The sequence below is a fragment of the Rhea pennata genome, chromosome 24 (assembly GCF_028389875.1).
Source record: "Rhea pennata isolate bPtePen1 chromosome 24, bPtePen1.pri, whole genome shotgun sequence".
Classification (NCBI taxonomy): domain Eukaryota; kingdom Metazoa; phylum Chordata; class Aves; order Rheiformes; family Rheidae; genus Rhea; species Rhea pennata.
Genome location: NC_084686.1, coordinates 8,397,910 through 8,414,251, shown reverse-complemented (window position 1 = coordinate 8,414,251; position 16,342 = coordinate 8,397,910). Strand labels below are relative to the sequence as shown.

At 61.5% G+C, this 16,342-nt stretch overlaps 4 non-coding genes across 4 annotated transcripts; all 4 read left to right on the top strand.

The window, feature by feature from the left end:
* Positions 1-1,955: 1,955 nt before the first annotated feature.
* TRNAF-GAA (transfer RNA phenylalanine (anticodon GAA)) lies at positions 1,956-2,028 on the top strand. The gene has a single exon. It is a non-coding gene; the product is annotated as a tRNA-Phe (tRNA).
* A 7,496-nt stretch (positions 2,029-9,524) lies between these two features.
* On the top strand, positions 9,525-9,597 carry TRNAF-GAA (transfer RNA phenylalanine (anticodon GAA)). The gene has a single exon. It is a non-coding gene; the product is annotated as a tRNA-Phe (tRNA).
* A 3,865-nt stretch (positions 9,598-13,462) lies between these two features.
* On the top strand, positions 13,463-13,535 carry TRNAF-GAA (transfer RNA phenylalanine (anticodon GAA)). The gene has a single exon. It is a non-coding gene; the product is annotated as a tRNA-Phe (tRNA).
* A 2,051-nt stretch (positions 13,536-15,586) lies between these two features.
* On the top strand, positions 15,587-15,659 carry TRNAF-GAA (transfer RNA phenylalanine (anticodon GAA)). The gene has a single exon. It is a non-coding gene; the product is annotated as a tRNA-Phe (tRNA).
* The last annotated feature ends 683 nt before the right edge of the window (positions 15,660-16,342 follow it).

Below are 16,342 nucleotides of genomic sequence, written 5' to 3'. Positions count from 1 at the left end.
TGGGAGAGCGTTAGACTGAAGATCTAAAGGTCCCTGGTTGAAGCCCGGGCTTCGGCAAGTGGCAGGGCGGGAGGGGTCCTTGTTGCTTCCTCCTGGCATTTTGCAGAGCGGCGCTCTCTTCTTCCAGCCTGCCCCACCATGGCCGTGTCCTACACACCATGCAGATGGCCACGGCCCACCCCACAGCTGCGGGGAGCAGCCAGGACCCAAACCGATGGCATTCTCCTTTGCTCGGCATCCTCCCACCCTGCGCTCCCTCACGTCTCTGGGGCCAAGCCAGAAGGCTGGCAGGGCCATGGGGGACCTCAAAGGATGCCGGAGGCATTTGGGTGCTGCGCTGCATCCACCCAAGCGGGGCTTCCAAAAGGCGGTCAGCAATCGCTCTCCAGCCTCACCCCCTTATCCTGTGGGGTCCTCACAGCCTCTCCTGTCCAACAAGCCCATGAGAGATGTTGGGTTGCGGCATCTCCACCTCTCGAGATCTGCCCAACGTGGCTGGGCAAAGTCCTGAGAGACCCGTGCCAAGGGGTCCCGCTCTGATCACGACAGGCTGTGCGCGACACTCCTGAGATGCCCTCCACCATCAGCGTTTGGCAGAACGTGTCAAGACACCCTCGGGACCACCTCAACCAAGTGGACGTGCGCACGCACCCGTGGAGCTTCCCTCGCGAGGCTTTGGGTTGAAAATGCTCTTTGGAGATGCTGCCGTTGGCCGACCTGGGGCATTCCCAATGACTGGAGGCATGTCAAGCCACCTGTGGGGACATTGGTGGATTTCTGCGGACGAGGGAGGACCTGTAGGTGTGTTAGTTTTACGGCGGGCAGAACAAGGACTGGTTCAGGCATTGCCCCCCACACCCACACAGCAGGTGCCATCCAACCCGTGCCTGGAGAACAAGAGCAGAGCAAGTTGGGCAATGGTCAGCAGGGACATCCAGAGCCCGGCAATGTCCAGGCAACATACAGCTTGCTGCAGGCACCTCCTGCGCCTTGGCCTCCGCTCTGGCACGGCTCTGCTGTGAGGGGAACAAAAGCTCTCAGGGCAGGGCCGAAGTAGCTCAGCTGGGAGAGCGTTAGACTGAAGATCTAAAGGTCCCTGGTTGAAGCCCGGGCTTCGGCAAGTGGCAGGGCGGGAGGGGTCCTTGTTGCTTCCTCCTGGCATTTTGCAGAGCGGCGCTCTCTTCTTCCAGCCTGCCCCACCATGGCCGTGTCCTACACACCATGCAGATGGCCACGGCCCACCCCACAGCTGCGGGGAGCAGCCAGGACCCAAACCGATGGCATTCTCCTTTGCTCGGCATCCTCCCACCCTGCGCTCCCTCACGTCTCTGGGGCCAAGCCAGAAGGCTGGCAGGGCCATGGGGGACCTCAAAGGATGCCGGAGGCATTTGGGTGCTGCGCTGCATCCACCCAAGCGGGGCTTCCAAAAGGCGGTCAGCAATCGCTCTCCAGCCTCACCCCCTTATCCTGTGGGGTCCTCACAGCCTCTCCTGTCCAACAAGCCCATGAGAGATGTTGGGTTGCGGCATCTCCACCTCTCGAGATCTGCCCAACGTGGCTGGGCAAAGTCCCCACGCGAGGCTTTGGGAGGAAAGTGCTCTTTGGAGATGCTGCCGTTGGCCGACCTGGGGCATTCCCAATGACTGGAGGCATGTCAAGCCACCTGTGGGGACATTGGTGGATTTCTGCGGACGAGGGAGGACCTGTAGGTGTGTTAGTTTTACGGCGGGCAGAACAAGGACTGGTTCAGGCATTGCCCCCCACACCCACACAGCAGGTGCCATCCAACCCGTGCCTGGAGAACAAGAGCAGAGCAAGTTGGGCAATGGTCAGCAGGGACATCCAGAGCCCGGCAATGTCCAGGCAACATACAGCTTGCTGCAGGCACCTCCTGCGCCTTGGCCTCCGCTCTGGCACGGCTCTGCTGTGAGGGGAACAAAAGCTCTCAGGGCAGGGCCGAAGTAGCTCAGCTGGGAGAGCGTTAGACTGAAGATCTAAAGGTCCCTGGTTCAAGCCCGGGCTTCGGCAAGTGGCAGGGCGGGAGGGGTCCTTGTTGCTTCCTCCTGGCGTTTTGCAGAGCGGCGCTCTCTTCTTCCAGCCTGCCCCACCATGGCCGTGTCCTACACACCATGCAGATGGCCACGGCCCACCCCACAGCTGCGGGGAGCAGCCAGGACCCACACCGATGGCATTCTCCTTTGCTCGGCATCCTCCCACCCTGCGCTCCCTCACGTCTCTGGGGCCAAGCCAGAAGGCTGGCAGGGCCATGGGGGACCTCAAAGGATGCCGGAGGCATTTGGGTGCTGCGCTGCATCCACCCAAGCGGGGCTTCCAAAAGGCGGTCAGCAATCGCTCTCCAGCCTCACCCCCTTATCCTGTGGGGTCCTCACAGCCTCTCCTGTCCAACAAGCCCATGAGAGATGTTGGGTTGCGGCATCTCCACCTCTCGAGATCTGCCCAACGTGGCTGGGCAAAGTCCCCACGCGAGGCTTTGGGAGGAAAGTGCTCTTTGGAGATGCTGCCGTTGGCCGACCTGGGGCATTCCCAATGACTGGAGGCATGTCAAGCCACCTGTGGGGACATTGGTGGATTTCTGCGGACGAGGGAGGACCTGTAGGTGTGTTAGTTTTACGGCGGGCAGAACAAGGACTGGTTCAGGCATTGCCCCCCACACCCACACAGCAGGTGCCATCCAACCTGTGCCTGGAGAACAAGAGCAGAGCAAGTTGGGCAATGGTCAGCAGGGACATCCAGAGCCCGGCAATGTCCAGGCAACATACAGCTTGCTGCAGGCACCTCCTGCGCCTTGGCCTCCGCTCTGGCACGGCTCTGCTGTGAGCGAACAAAAGCTCTCAGGGCAGGGCCGAAGTAGCTCAGCTGGGAGAGCGTTAGACTGAAGATCTAAAGGTCCCTGGTTGAAGCCCGGGCTTCGGCAAGTGGCAGGGCGGGAGGGGTCCTTGTTGCTTCCTCCTGGCGTTTTGCAGAGCGGCGCTCTCTTCTTCCAGCCTGCCCCACTATGGCCGTGTCCTACACACCATGCAGATGGCCACGGCCCACCCCACAGCTGCGGGGAGCAGCCAGGACCCACACCGATGGCATTCTCCTTTGCTCGGCATCCTCCCACCCTGCGCTCCCTCACCTCTCTGGGGCCAAGCCAGAAGGCTGGCAGGGCCATGGGGGACCTCAAAGGATGCCGGAGGCATTTGGGTGCTGCGCTGCATCCACCCAAGCAGGGCTTCCAAAAGGCGGTCAGCAATCGCTCTCCAGCCTCACCCCCTTATCCTGTGGAGTCCTCACAGCCTCTCCTGTCCAACAAGCCCATGAGAGATGTTGGGTTGCGGCATCTCCACCTCTCGAGATCTGCCCAACGTGGCTGGGCAAAGTCCCCACGCGAGGCTTTGGGAGGAAAGTGCTCTTTGGAGATGCTGCCGTTGGCCGACCTGGGGCATTCCCAATGACTGGAGGCATGTCAAGCCACCTGTGGGGACATTGGTGGATTTCTGCGGACGAGGGAGGACCTGTAGGTGTGTTAGTTTTACGGCAGGCAGAACAAGGACTGGTTCAGGCATTGCCCCCCACACCCACACAGCAGGTGCCATCCAACCTGTGCCTGGAGAACAACAGCAGAGCAAGTTGGGCAATGGTCAGCAGGGACATCCAGAGCCCGGCAATGTCCAGGCAACATACAGCTTGCTGCAGGCACCTCCTGCGCCTTGGCCTCCGCTCTGGCACGGCTCTGCTGTGAGGGGAACAAAAGCTCTCAGGGCAGGGCCGAAGTAGCTCAGCTGGGAGAGCGTTAGACTGAAGATCTAAAGGTCCCTGGTTGAAGCCCGGGCTTCGGCAAGTGGCAGGGCGGGAGGGGTCCTTGTTGCTTCCTCCTGGCGTTTTGCAGAGCGGCGCTCTCTTCTTCCACCCTGCCCCACCATGGCCGTGTCCTACACACCATGCAGATGGCCACGGCCCACCCCACAGCTGCGGGGAGCAGCCAGGACCCACACCGATGGCATTCTCCTTTGCTCGGCATCCTCCCACCCTGCGCTCCCTCACCTCTCTGGGGCCAAGCCAGAAGGCTGGCAGGGCCATGGGGGACCTCAAAGGATGCCGGAGGCATTTGGGTGCTGCGCTGCATCCACCCAAGCAGGGCTTCCAAAAGGCGGTCAGCAATCGCTCTCCAGCCTCACCCCCTTATCCTGTGGAGTCCTCACAGCCTCTCCTGTCCAACAAGCCCATGAGAGATGTTGGGTTGCGGCATCTCCACCTCTCGAGATCTGCCCAACGTGGCTGGGCAAAGTCCCCACGCGAGGCTTTGGGAGGAGGGTGCTCTTTGGAGATGCTGCCGTTGGCCGACCTGGGGCATTCCCAATGACTGGAGGCATGTCAAGCCACCTGTGGGGACATTGGTGGATTTCTGCGGACGAGGGAGGACCTGTAGGTGTGTTAGTTTTACGGCGGGCAGAACAAGGACTGGTTCAGGCATTGCCCCCCACACCCACACAGCAGGTGCCATCCAACCCGTGCCTGGAGAACAAGAGCAGAGCAAGTTGGGCAATGGTCAGCAGGGACATCCAGAGCCCGGCAATGTCCAGGCAACATACAGCTTGCTGCAGGCACCTCCTGCGCCTTGGCCTCCGCTCTGGCACGGCTCTGCTGTGAGGGGAACAAAAGCTCTCAGGGCAGGGCCGAAGTAGCTCAGCTGGGAGAGCGTTAGACTGAAGATCTAAAGGTCCCTGGTTGAAGCCCGGGCTTCGGCAAGTGGCAGGGCGGGAGGGGTCCTTGTTGCTTCCTCCTGGCGTTTTGCAGAGCGGCGCTCTCTTCTTCCAGCCTGCCCCACCATGGCCGTATCCTACACACCATGCAGATGGCCATGGCCCACCCCACAGCTGCGGGGAGCAGCCAGGACCCACACCGATGGCGTTCTCCTTTGCTCGGCATCCTCCCACCCTGCGCTCCCTCACGTCTCTGGGGCCAAGCCAGAAGGCTGGCAGGGCCATGGGGGACCTCAAAGGATGCCGGAGGCATTTGGGTGCTGCGCTGCATCCACCCAAGCGGGGCTTCCAAAAGGCGGTCAGCAATCGCTCTCCAGCCTCACCCCCTTATCCTGTGGGGTCCTCACAGCCTCTCCTGTCCAACAAGCCCATGAGAGATGTTGGGTTGCGGCATCTCCACCTCTCGAGATCTGCCCAACGTGGCTGGGCAAAGTCCCAACGCGAGGCTTTGGGAGGAAAGTGCTCTTTGGAGATGCTGCCGTTGGCCGACCTGGGGCATTCCCAATGACTGGAGGCATGTCAAGCCACCTGTGGGGACATTGGTGGATTTCTGCGGACGAGGGAGGACCTGTAGGTGTGTTAGTTTTACGGCGGGCAGAACAAGGACTGGTTCAGGCATTGCCCCCCACACCCACACAGCAGGTGCCATCCAACCCGTGCCTGGAGAACAACAGCAGAGCAAGTTGGGCAATGGTCAGCAGGGACATCCAGAGCCCGGCAATGTCCAGGCAACATACAGCTTGCTGCAGGCACCTCCTGCGCCTTGGCCTCCGCTCTGGCACGGCTCTGCTGTGAGGGGAACAAAAGCTCTCAGGGCAGGGCCGAAGTAGCTCAGCTGGGAGAGCGTTAGACTGAAGATCTAAAGGTCCCTGGTTGAAGCCCGGGCTTCGGCAAGTGGCAGGGCGGGAGGGGTCCTTGTTGCTTCCTCCTGGCGTTTTGCAGAGCGGCGCTCTCTTCTTCCAGCCTGCCCCACCATGGCCGTGTCCTACACACCATGCAGATGGCCACGGCCCACCCCACAGCTGCGGGGAGCAGCCAGGACCCACACCGATGGCATTCTCCTTTGCTCGGCATCCTCCCACCCTGCGCTCCCTCACCTCTCTGGGGCCAAGCCAGAAGGCTGGCAGGGCCATGGGGGACCTCAAAGGATGCCGGAGGCATTTGGGTGCTGCGCTGCATCCACCCAAGCGGGGCTTCCAAAAGGCGGTCAGCAATCGCTCTCCAGCCTCACCCCCTTATCCTGTGGAGTCCTCACAGCCTCTCCTGTCCAACAAGCCCATGAGAGATGTTGGGTTGCGGCATCTCCACCTCTCGAGATCTGCCCAACGTGGCTGGGCAAAGTCCCCACGCGAGGCTTTGGGAGGAGGGTGCTCTTTGGAGATGCTGCCGTTGGCCGACCTGGGGCATTCCCAATGACTGGAGGCATGTCAAGCCACCTGTGGGGACATTGGTGGATTTCTGCGGACGAGGGAGGACCTGTAGGTGTGTTAGTTTTACGGCGGGCAGAACAAGGACTGGTTCAGGCATTGCCCCCCACACCCACACAGCAGGTGCCATCCAACCCGTGCCTGGAGAACAAGAGCAGAGCAAGTTGGGCAATGGTCAGCAGGGACATCCAGAGCCCGGCAATGTCCAGGCAACATACAGCTTGCTGCAGGCACCTCCTGCGCCTTGGCCTCCGCTCTGGCACGGCTCTGCTGTGAGGGGAACAAAAGCTCTCAGGGCAGGGCCGAAGTAGCTCAGCTGGGAGAGCGTTAGACTGAAGATCTAAAGGTCCCTGGTTGAAGCCCGGGCTTCGGCAAGTGGCAGGGCGGGAGGGGTCCTTGTTGCTTCCTCCTGGCGTTTTGCAGAGCGGCGCTCTCTTCTTCCAGCCTGCCCCACCATGGCCGTATCCTACACACCATGCAGATGGCCATGGCCCACCCCACAGCTGCGGGAGCAGCCAGGACCCACACCGATGGCGTTCTCCTTTGCTCGGCATCCTCCCACCCTGCGCTCCCTCACCTCTCTGGGGCCAAGCCAGAAGGCTGGCAGGGCCATGGGGGACTCAAAGGATGCCGGAGGCATTTGGGTGCTGCGCTGCATCCACCCAAGCGGGGCTTCCAAAAGGCGGTCAGCAATCGCTCTCCAGCCTCACCCCCTTATCCTGTGGGGTCCTCACAGCCTCTCCTGTCCAACAAGCCATGAGAGATGTTGGGTTGCGGCATCTCCACCTCTCGAGATCTGCCCAACGTGGCTGGGCAAAGTCCTGAGAGACCCGTGCCAAGGGGTCCCGCTCTGATCACGACAGGCTGTGCGCGACACTCCTGAGATGCCCTCCACCATCAGCGTTTGGCAGAACGTGTCAAGACACCCTCGGGACCACCTCAACCAAGTGGACGTGCGCACGCACCCGTGGAGCTTCCCTCGCGAGGCTTTGGGAGGAAAGTGCTCTTTGGAGATGCTGCCGTTGGCCGTCCTGGGGCATTCCCAATGACTGGAGGCATGTCAAGCCACCTGTGGGGACATTGGTGGATTTCTGCGGACGAGGGAGGACCTGTAGGTGTGTTAGTTTTACGGCGGGCAGAACAAGGACTGGTTCAGGCATTGCCCCCCACACCCACACAGCAGGTGCCATCCAACCCGTGCCTGGAGAACAAGAGCAGAGCAAGTTGGGCAATGGTCAGCAGGGACATCCAGAGCCCGCGGCAATGTCCAGGCAACATACAGCTTGCTGCAGGCACCTCCTGCGCCTTGGCCTCCGCTCTGGCACGGCTCTGCTGTGAGCGAACAAAAGCTCTCAGGGCAGGGCCGAAGTAGCTCAGCTGGGAGAGCGTTAGACTGAAGATCTAAAGGTCCCTGGTTGAAGCCCGGGCTTCGGCAAGTGGCAGGGCGGGAGGGGTCCTTGTTGCTTCCTCCTGGCGTTTTGCAGAGCGGCGCTCTCTTCTTCCAGCCTGCCCCACCATGGCCGTGTCCTACACACCATGCAGATGGCCACGGCCCACCCCACAGCTGCGGGGAGCAGCCAGGACCCACACCGATGGCATTCTCCTTTGCTCGGCATCCTCCCACCCTGCGCTCCCTCACCTCTCTGGGGCCAAGCCAGAAGGCTGGCAGGGCCATGGGGGACCTCAAAGGATGCCGGAGGCATTTGGGTGCTGCGCTGCATCCACCCAAGCGGGGCTTCCAAAAGGCGGTCAGCAATCGCTCTCCAGCCTCACCCCCTTATCCTGTGGGGTCCTCACAGCCTCTCCTGTCCAACAAGCCCATGAGAGATGTTGGGTTGCGGCATCTCCACCTCTCGAGATCTGCCCAACGTGGCTGGGCAAAGTCCTGAGAGACCCGTGCCAAGGGGTCCCGCTCTGATCACGACAGGCTGTGCGCGACACTCCTGAGATGCCCTCCACCATCAGTGTTTGGCAGAACGTGTCAAGACACCCTCGGGACCACCTCAACCAAGTGGACGTGCGCACGCACCCGTGGAGCTTCCCTCGCAAGGCTTTGGGAGGAAAGTGCTCTTTGGAGATGCTGCCGTTGGCCGTCCTGGGGCATTCCCAATGACTGGAGGCATGTCAAGCCACCTGTGGGGACATTGGTGGATTTCTGCGGACGAGGGAGGACCTGTAGGTGTGTTAGTTTTACGGCGGGCAGAACAAGGACTGGTTCAGGCATTGCCCCCCACACCCACACAGCAGGTGCCATCCAACCCGTGCCTGGAGAACAAGAGCAGAGCAAGTTGGGCAATGGTCAGCAGGGACATCCAGAGCCCGGCAATGTCCAGGCAACATACAGCTTGCTGCAGGCACCTCCTGTGCCTTGGCCTCCGCTCTGGCACGGCTCTGCTGTGAGCGAACAAAAGCTCTCAGGGCAGGGCCGAAGTAGCTCAGCTGGGAGAGCGTTAGACTGAAGATCTAAAGGTCCCTGGTTGAAGCCCGGGCTTTGGCAAGTGGCAGGGCGGGAGGGGTCCTTGTTGCTTCCTCCTGGCGTTTTGCAGAGCGGCGCTCTCTTCTTCCAGCCTGCCCCACCATGGCCGTGTCCTACACACCATGCAGATGGCCACGGCCCACCCCACAGCTGCGGGGAGCAGCCAGGACCCACACCGATGGCATTCTCCTTTGCTCGGCATCCTCCCACCCTGCGCTCCCTCACCTCTCTGGGGCCAAGCCAGAAGGCTGGCAGGGCCATGGGGGACCTCAAAGGATGCCGGAGACATTTGGGTGCTGCGCTGCATCCACCCAAGCGGGGCTTCCAAAAGGCGGTCAGCAATCGCTCTCCAGCCTCACCCCCTTATCCTGTGGGGTCCTCACAGCCTCTCCTGTCCAACAAGCCCATGAGAGATGTTGGGTTGCGGCATCTCCACCTCTCGAGATCTGCCCAACGTGGCTGGGCAAAGTCCCCACGCGAGGCTTTGGGAGGAAAGTACTCTTTGGAGATGCTGCCGTTGGCCGACCTGGGGCATTCCCAATGACTGGAGGCATGTCAAGCCACCTGTGGGGACATTGGTGGATTTCTGCGGACGAGGGAGGACCTGTAGGTGTGTTAGTTTTACGGCGGGCAGAACAAGGACTGGTTCAGGCATTGCCCCCCACACCCACACAGCAGGTGCCATCCAACCCGTGCCTGGAGAACAAGAGCAGAGCAAGTTGGGCAATGGTCAGCAGGGACATCCAGAGCCCGGCAATGTCCAGGCAACATACAGCTTGCTGCAGGCACCTCCTGCGCCTTGGCCTCCGCTCTGGCACGGCTCTGCTGTGAGCGAACAAAAGCTCTCAGGGCAGGGCCGAAGTAGCTCAGCTGGGAGAGCGTTAGACTGAAGATCTAAAGGTCCCTGGTTCAAGCCCGGGCTTCGGCAAGTGGCAGGGCGGGAGGGGTCCTTGTTGCTTCCTCCTGGCGTTTTGCAGAGCGGCGCTCTCTTCTTCCAGCCTGCCCCACCATGGCCGTGTCCTACACACCATGCAGATGGCCACGGCCCACCCCACAGCTGCGGGGAGCAGCCAGGACCCACACCGATGGCATTCTCCTTTGCTCGGCATCCTCCCACCCTGCGCTCCCTCACCTCTCTGGGGCCAAGCCAGAAGGCTGGCAGGGCCATGGGGGACCTCAAAGGATGCCGGAGGCATTTGGGTGCTGCGCTGCATCCACCCAAGCGGGGCTTCCAAAAGGCGGTCAGCAATCGCTCTCCAGCCTCACCCCCTTATCCTGTGGGGTCCTCACAGCCTCTCCTGTCCAACAAGCCCATGAGAGATGTTGGGTTGCGGCATCTCCACCTCTCGAGATCTGCCCAACGTGGCTGGGCAAAGTCCCCACGCGAGGCTTTGGGAGGAAAGTGCTCTTTGGAGATGCTGCCGTTGGCCGTCCTGGGGCATTCCCAATGACTGGAGGCATGTCAAGCCACCTGTGGGGACATTGGTGGATTTCTGCGGACGAGGGAGGACCTGTAGGTGTGTTAGTTTTACGGCGGGCAGAACAAGGACTGGTTCAGGCATTGCCCCCCACACCCACACAGCAGGTGCCATCCAACCCGTGCCTGGAGAACAAGAGCAGAGCAAGTTGGGCAATGGTCAGCAGGGACATCCAGAGCCCGGCAATGTCCAGGCAACATACAGCTTGCTGCAGGCACCTCCTGCGCCTTGGCCTCCGCTCTGGCACGGCTCTGCTGTGAGCGAACAAAAGCTCTCAGGGCAGGGCCGAAGTAGCTCAGCTGGGAGAGCGTTAGACTGAAGATCTAAAGGTCCCTGGTTGAAGCCCGGGCTTCGGCAAGTGGCAGGGCGGGAGGGGTCCTTGTTGCTTCCTCCTGGCGTTTTGCAGAGCGGCGCTCTCTTCTTCCAGCCTGCCCCACCATGGCCGTGTCCTACACACCATGCAGATGGCCACGGCCCACCCCACAGCTGCGGGGAGCAGCCAGGACCCACACCGATGGCATTCTCCTTTGCTCGGCATCCTCCCACCCTGCGCTCCCTCACCTCTCTGGGGCCAAGCCAGAAGGCTGGCAGGGCCATGGGGGACCTCAAAGGATGCCGGAGGCATTTGGGTGCTGCGCTGCATCCACCCAAGCGGGGCTTCCAAAAGGCGGTCAGCAATCGCTCTCCAGCCTCACCCCCTTATCCTGTGGGGTCCTCACAGCCTCTCCTGTCCAACAAGCCCATGAGAGATGTTGGGTTGCGGCATCTCCACCTCTCGAGATCTGCCCAACGTGGCTGGGCAAAGTCCCCACGCGAGGCTTTGGGAGGAAAGTACTCTTTGGAGATGCTGCCGTTGGCCGACCTGGGGCATTCCCAATGACTGGAGGCATGTCAAGCCACCTGTGGGGACATTGGTGGATTTCTGCGGACGAGGGAGGACCTGTAGGTGTGTTAGTTTTACGGCGGGCAGAACAAGGACTGGTTCAGGCATTGCCCCCCACACCCACACAGCAGGTGCCATCCAACCCGTGCCTGGAGAACAAGAGCAGAGCAAGTTGGGCAATGGTCAGCAGGGACATCCAGAGCCCGGCAATGTCCAGGCAACATACAGCTTGCTGCAGGCACCTCCTGCGCCTTGGCCTCCGCTCTGGCACGGCTCTGCTGTGAGCGAACAAAAGCTCTCAGGGCAGGGCCGAAGTAGCTCAGCTGGGAGAGCGTTAGACTGAAGATCTAAAGGTCCCTGGTTGAAGCCCGGGCTTTGGCAAGTGGCAGGGCGGGAGGGGTCCTTGTTGCTTCCTCCTGGCGTTTTGCAGAGCAGCGCTCTCTTCTTCCAGCCTGCCCCACCATGGCCGTGTCCTACACACCATGCAGATGGCCACGGCCCACCCCACAGCTGCGGGGAGCAGCCAGGACCCACACCGATGGCATTCTCCTTTGCTCGGCATCCTCCCACCCTGCGCTCCCTCACCTCTCTGGGGCCAAGCCAGAAGGCTGGCAGGGCCATGGGGGACCTCAAAGGATGCCGGAGGCATTTGGGTGCTGCGCTGCATCCACCCAAGCGGGGCTTCCAAAAGGCGGTCAGCAATCGCTCTCCAGCCTCACCCCCTTATCCTGTGGGGTCCTCACAGCCTCTCCTGTCCAACAAGCCCATGAGAGATGTTGGGTTGCGGCATCTCCACCTCTCGAGATCTGCCCAACGTGGCTGGGCAAAGTCCTGAGAGACCCGTGCCAAGGGGTCCCGCTCTGATCACGACAGGCTGTGCGCGACACTCCTGAGATGCCCTCCACCATCAGCGTTTGGCAGAACGTGTCAAGACACCCTCGGGACCACCTCAACCAAGTGGACGTGCGCACGCACCCGTGGAGCTTCCCTCGCGAGGCTTTGGGAGGAAAGTGCTCTTTGGAGATGCTGCCGTTGGCCGTCCTGGGGCATTCCCAATGACTGGAGGCATGTCAAGCCACCTGTGGGGACATTGGTGGATTTCTGCGGACGAGGGAGGACCTGTAGGTGTGTTAGTTTTACGGCGGGCAGAACAAGGACTGGTTCAGGCATTGCCCCCCACACCCACACAGCAGGTGCCATCCAACCCGTGCCTGGAGAACAAGAGCAGAGCAAGTTGGGCAATGGTCAGCAGGGACATCCAGAGCCCGGCAATGTCCAGGCAACATACAGCTTGCTGCAGGCACCTCCTGCGCCTTGGCCTCCGCTCTGGCACGGCTCTGCTGTGAGCGAACAAAAGCTCTCAGGGCAGGGCCGAAGTAGCTCAGCTGGGAGAGCGTTAGACTGAAGATCTAAAGGTCCCTGGTTGAAGCCCGGGCTTTGGCAAGTGGCAGGGCGGGAGGGGTCCTTGTTGCTTCCTCCTGGCGTTTTGCAGAGCGGCGCTCTCTTCTTCCAGCCTGCCCCACCATGGCCGTGTCCTACACACCATGCAGATGGCCACGGCCCACCCCACAGCTGCGGGGAGCAGCCAGGACCCACACCGATGGCATTCTCCTTTGCTCGGCATCCTCCCACCCTGCGCTCCCTCACCTCTCTGGGGCCAAGCCAGAAGGCTGGCAGGGCCATGGGGGACCTCAAAGGATGCCGGAGGCATTTGGGTGCTGCGCTGCATCCACCCAAGCGGGGCTTCCAAAAGGCGGTCAGCAATCGCTCTCCAGCCTCACCCCCTTATCCTGTGGGGTCCTCACAGCCTCTCCTGTCCAACAAGCCCATGAGAGATGTTGGGTTGCGGCATCTCCACCTCTCGAGATCTGCCCAACGTGGCTGGGCAAAGTCCTGAGAGACCCGTGCCAAGGGGTCCCGCTCTGATCACGACAGGCTGTGCGCGACACTCCTGAGATGCCCTCCACCATCAGCGTTTGGCAGAACGTGTCAAGACACCCTCGGGACCACCTCAACCAAGTGGACGTGCGCACGCACCCGTGGAGCTTCCCTCGCGAGGCTTTGGGAGGAAAGTGCTCTTTGGAGATGCTGCCGTTGGCCGTCCTGGGGCATTCCCAATGACTGGAGGCATGTCAAGCCACCTGTGGGGACATTGGTGGATTTCTGCGGACGAGGGAGGACCTGTAGGTGTGTTAGTTTTACGGCGGGCAGAACAAGGACTGGTTCAGGCATTGCCCCCCACACCCACACAGCAGGTGCCATCCAACCCGTGCCTGGAGAACAAGAGCAGAGCAAGTTGGGCAATGGTCAGCAGGGACATCCAGAGCCCGGCAATGTCCAGGCAACATACAGCTTGCTGCAGGCACCTCCTGCGCCTTGGCCTCCGCTCTGGCACGGCTCTGCTGTGAGCGAACAAAAGCTCTCAGGGCAGGGCCGAAGTAGCTCAGCTGGGAGAGCGTTAGACTGAAGATCTAAAGGTCCCTGGTTCAACCCCGGGCTTCGGCAAGTGGCAGGGCGGGAGGGGTCCTTGTTGCTTCCTCCTGGCGTTTTGCAGAGCGGCGCTCTCTTCTTCCAGCCTGCCCCACCATGGCCGTGTCCTACACACCATGCAGATGGCCACGGCCCACCCCACAGCTGCGGGGAGCAGCCAGGACCCACACCGATGGCATTCTCCTTTGCTCGGCATCCTCCCACCCTGCGCTCCCTCACCTCTCTGGGGCCAAGCCAGAAGGCTGGCAGGGCCATGGGGGACCTCAAAGGATGCCGGAGGCATTTGGGTGCTGCGCTGCATCCACCCAAGCGGGGCTTCCAAAAGGCGGTCAGCAATCGCTCTCCAGCCTCACCCCCTTATCCTGTGGGGTCCTCACAGCCTCTCCTGTCCAACAAGCCCATGAGAGATGTTGGGTTGCGGCATCTCCACCTCTCGAGATCTGCCCAACGTGGCTGGGCAAAGTCCTGAGAGACCCGTGCCAAGGGGTCCCGCTCTGATCACGACAGGCTGTGCGCGACACTCCTGAGATGCCCTCCACCATCAGTGTTTGGCAGAACGTGTCAAGACACCCTCGGGACCACCTCAACCAAGTGGACGTGCGCACGCACCCGTGGAGCTTCCCTCGCAAGGCTTTGGGAGGAAAGTGCTCTTTGGAGATGCTGCCGTTGGCCGTCCTGGGGCATTCCCAATGACTGGAGGCATGTCAAGCCACCTGTGGGGACATTGGTGGATTTCTGCGGACGAGGGAGGACCTGTAGGTGTGTTAGTTTTACGGCGGGCAGAACAAGGACTGGTTCAGGCATTGCCCCCCACACCCACACAGCAGGTGCCATCCAACCCGTGCCTGGAGAACAAGAGCAGAGCAAGTTGGGCAATGGTCAGCAGGGACATCCAGAGCCCGGCAATGTCCAGGCAACATACAGCTTGCTGCAGGCACCTCCTGCGCCTTGGCCTCCGCTCTGGCACGGCTCTGCTGTGAGCGAACAAAAGCTCTCAGGGCAGGGCCGAAGTAGCTCAGCTGGGAGAGCGTTAGACTGAAGATCTAAAGGTCCCTGGTTGAAGCCCGGGCTTTGGCAAGTGGCAGGGCGGGAGGGGTCCTTGTTGCTTCCTCCTGGCGTTTTGCAGAGCGGCGCTCTCTTCTTCCAGCCTGCCCCACCATGGCCGTGTCCTACACACCATGCAGATGGCCACGACCCACCCCACAGCTGCGGGGAGCAGCCAGGACCCACACCGATGGCATTCTCCTTTGCTCGGCATCCTCCCACCCTGCGCTCCCTCACCTCTCTGGGGCCAAGCCAGAAGGCTGGCAGGGCCATGGGGGACCTCAAAGGATGCCGGAGGCATTTGGGTGCTGCGCTGCATCCACCCAAGCGGGGCTTCCAAAAGGCGGTCAGCAATCGCTCTCCAGCCTCACCCCCTTATCCTGTGGGGTCCTCACAGCCTCTCCTGTCCAACAAGCCCATGAGAGATGTTGGGTTGCGGCATCTCCACCTCTCGAGATCTGCCCAACGTGGCTGGGCAAAGTCCTGAGAGACCCGTGCCAAGGGGTCCCGCTCTGATCACGACAGGCTGTGCGCGACACTCCTGAGATGCCCTCCACCATCAGCGTTTGGCAGAACGTGTCAAGACACCCTCGGGACCACCTCAACCAAGTGGACGTGCGCACGCACCCGTGGAGCTTCCCTCGCGAGGCTTTGGGAGGAAAGTGCTCTTTGGAGATGCTGCCGTTGGCCGTCCTGGGGCATTCCCAATGACTGGAGGCATGTCAAGCCACCTGTGGGGACATTGGTGGATTTCTGCGGACGAGGGAGGACCTGTAGGTGTGTTAGTTTTACGGCGGGCAGAACAAGGACTGGTTCAGGCATTGCCCCCCACACCCACACAGCAGGTGCCATCCAACCCGTGCCTGGAGAACAAGAGCAGAGCAAGTTGGGCAATGGTCAGCAGGGACATCCAGAGCCCGGCAATGTCCAGGCAACATACAGCTTGCTGCAGGCACCTCCTGCGCCTTGGCCTCCGCTCTGGCACGGCTCTGCTGTGAGCGAACAAAAGCTCTCAGGGCAGGGCCGAAGTAGCTCAGCTGGGAGAGCGTTAGACTGAAGATCTAAAGGTCCCTGGTTCAAGCCCGGGCTTCGGCAAGTGGCAGGGCGGGAGGGGTCCTTGTTGCTTCCTCCTGGCGTTTTGCAGAGCGGCGCTCTCTTCTTCCAGCCTGCCCCACCATGGCCGTGTCCTACACACCATGCAGATGGCCACGGCCCACCCCACAGCTGCGGGGAGCAGCCAGGACCCACACCGATGGCATTCTCCTTTGCTCGGCATCCTCCCACCCTGCGCTCCCTCACCTCTCTGGGGCCAAGCCAGAAGGCTGGCAGGGCCATGGGGGACCTCAAAGGATGCCGGAGGCATTTGGGTGCTGCGCTGCATCCACCCAAGCGGGGCTTCCAAAAGGCGGTCAGCAATCGCTCTCCAGCCTCACCCCCTTATCCTGTGGGGTCCTCACAGCCTCTCCTGTCCAACAAGCCCATGAGAGATGTTGGGTTGCGGCATCTCCACCTCTCGAGATCTGCCCAACGTGGCTGGGCAAAGTCCTGAGAGACCCGTGCCAAGGGGTCCCGCTCTGATCACGACAGGCTGTGCGCGACACTCCTGAGATGCCCTCCACCATCAGCGTTTGGCAGAACGTGTCAAGACACCCTCGGGACCACCTCAACCAAGTGGACGTGCGCACGCACCCGTGGAGCTTCCCTCGCAAGGCTTTGGGAGGAAAGTGCTCTTTGGAGATGCTGCCGTTGGCCGTCCTGGGGCATTCCCAATGACTGGA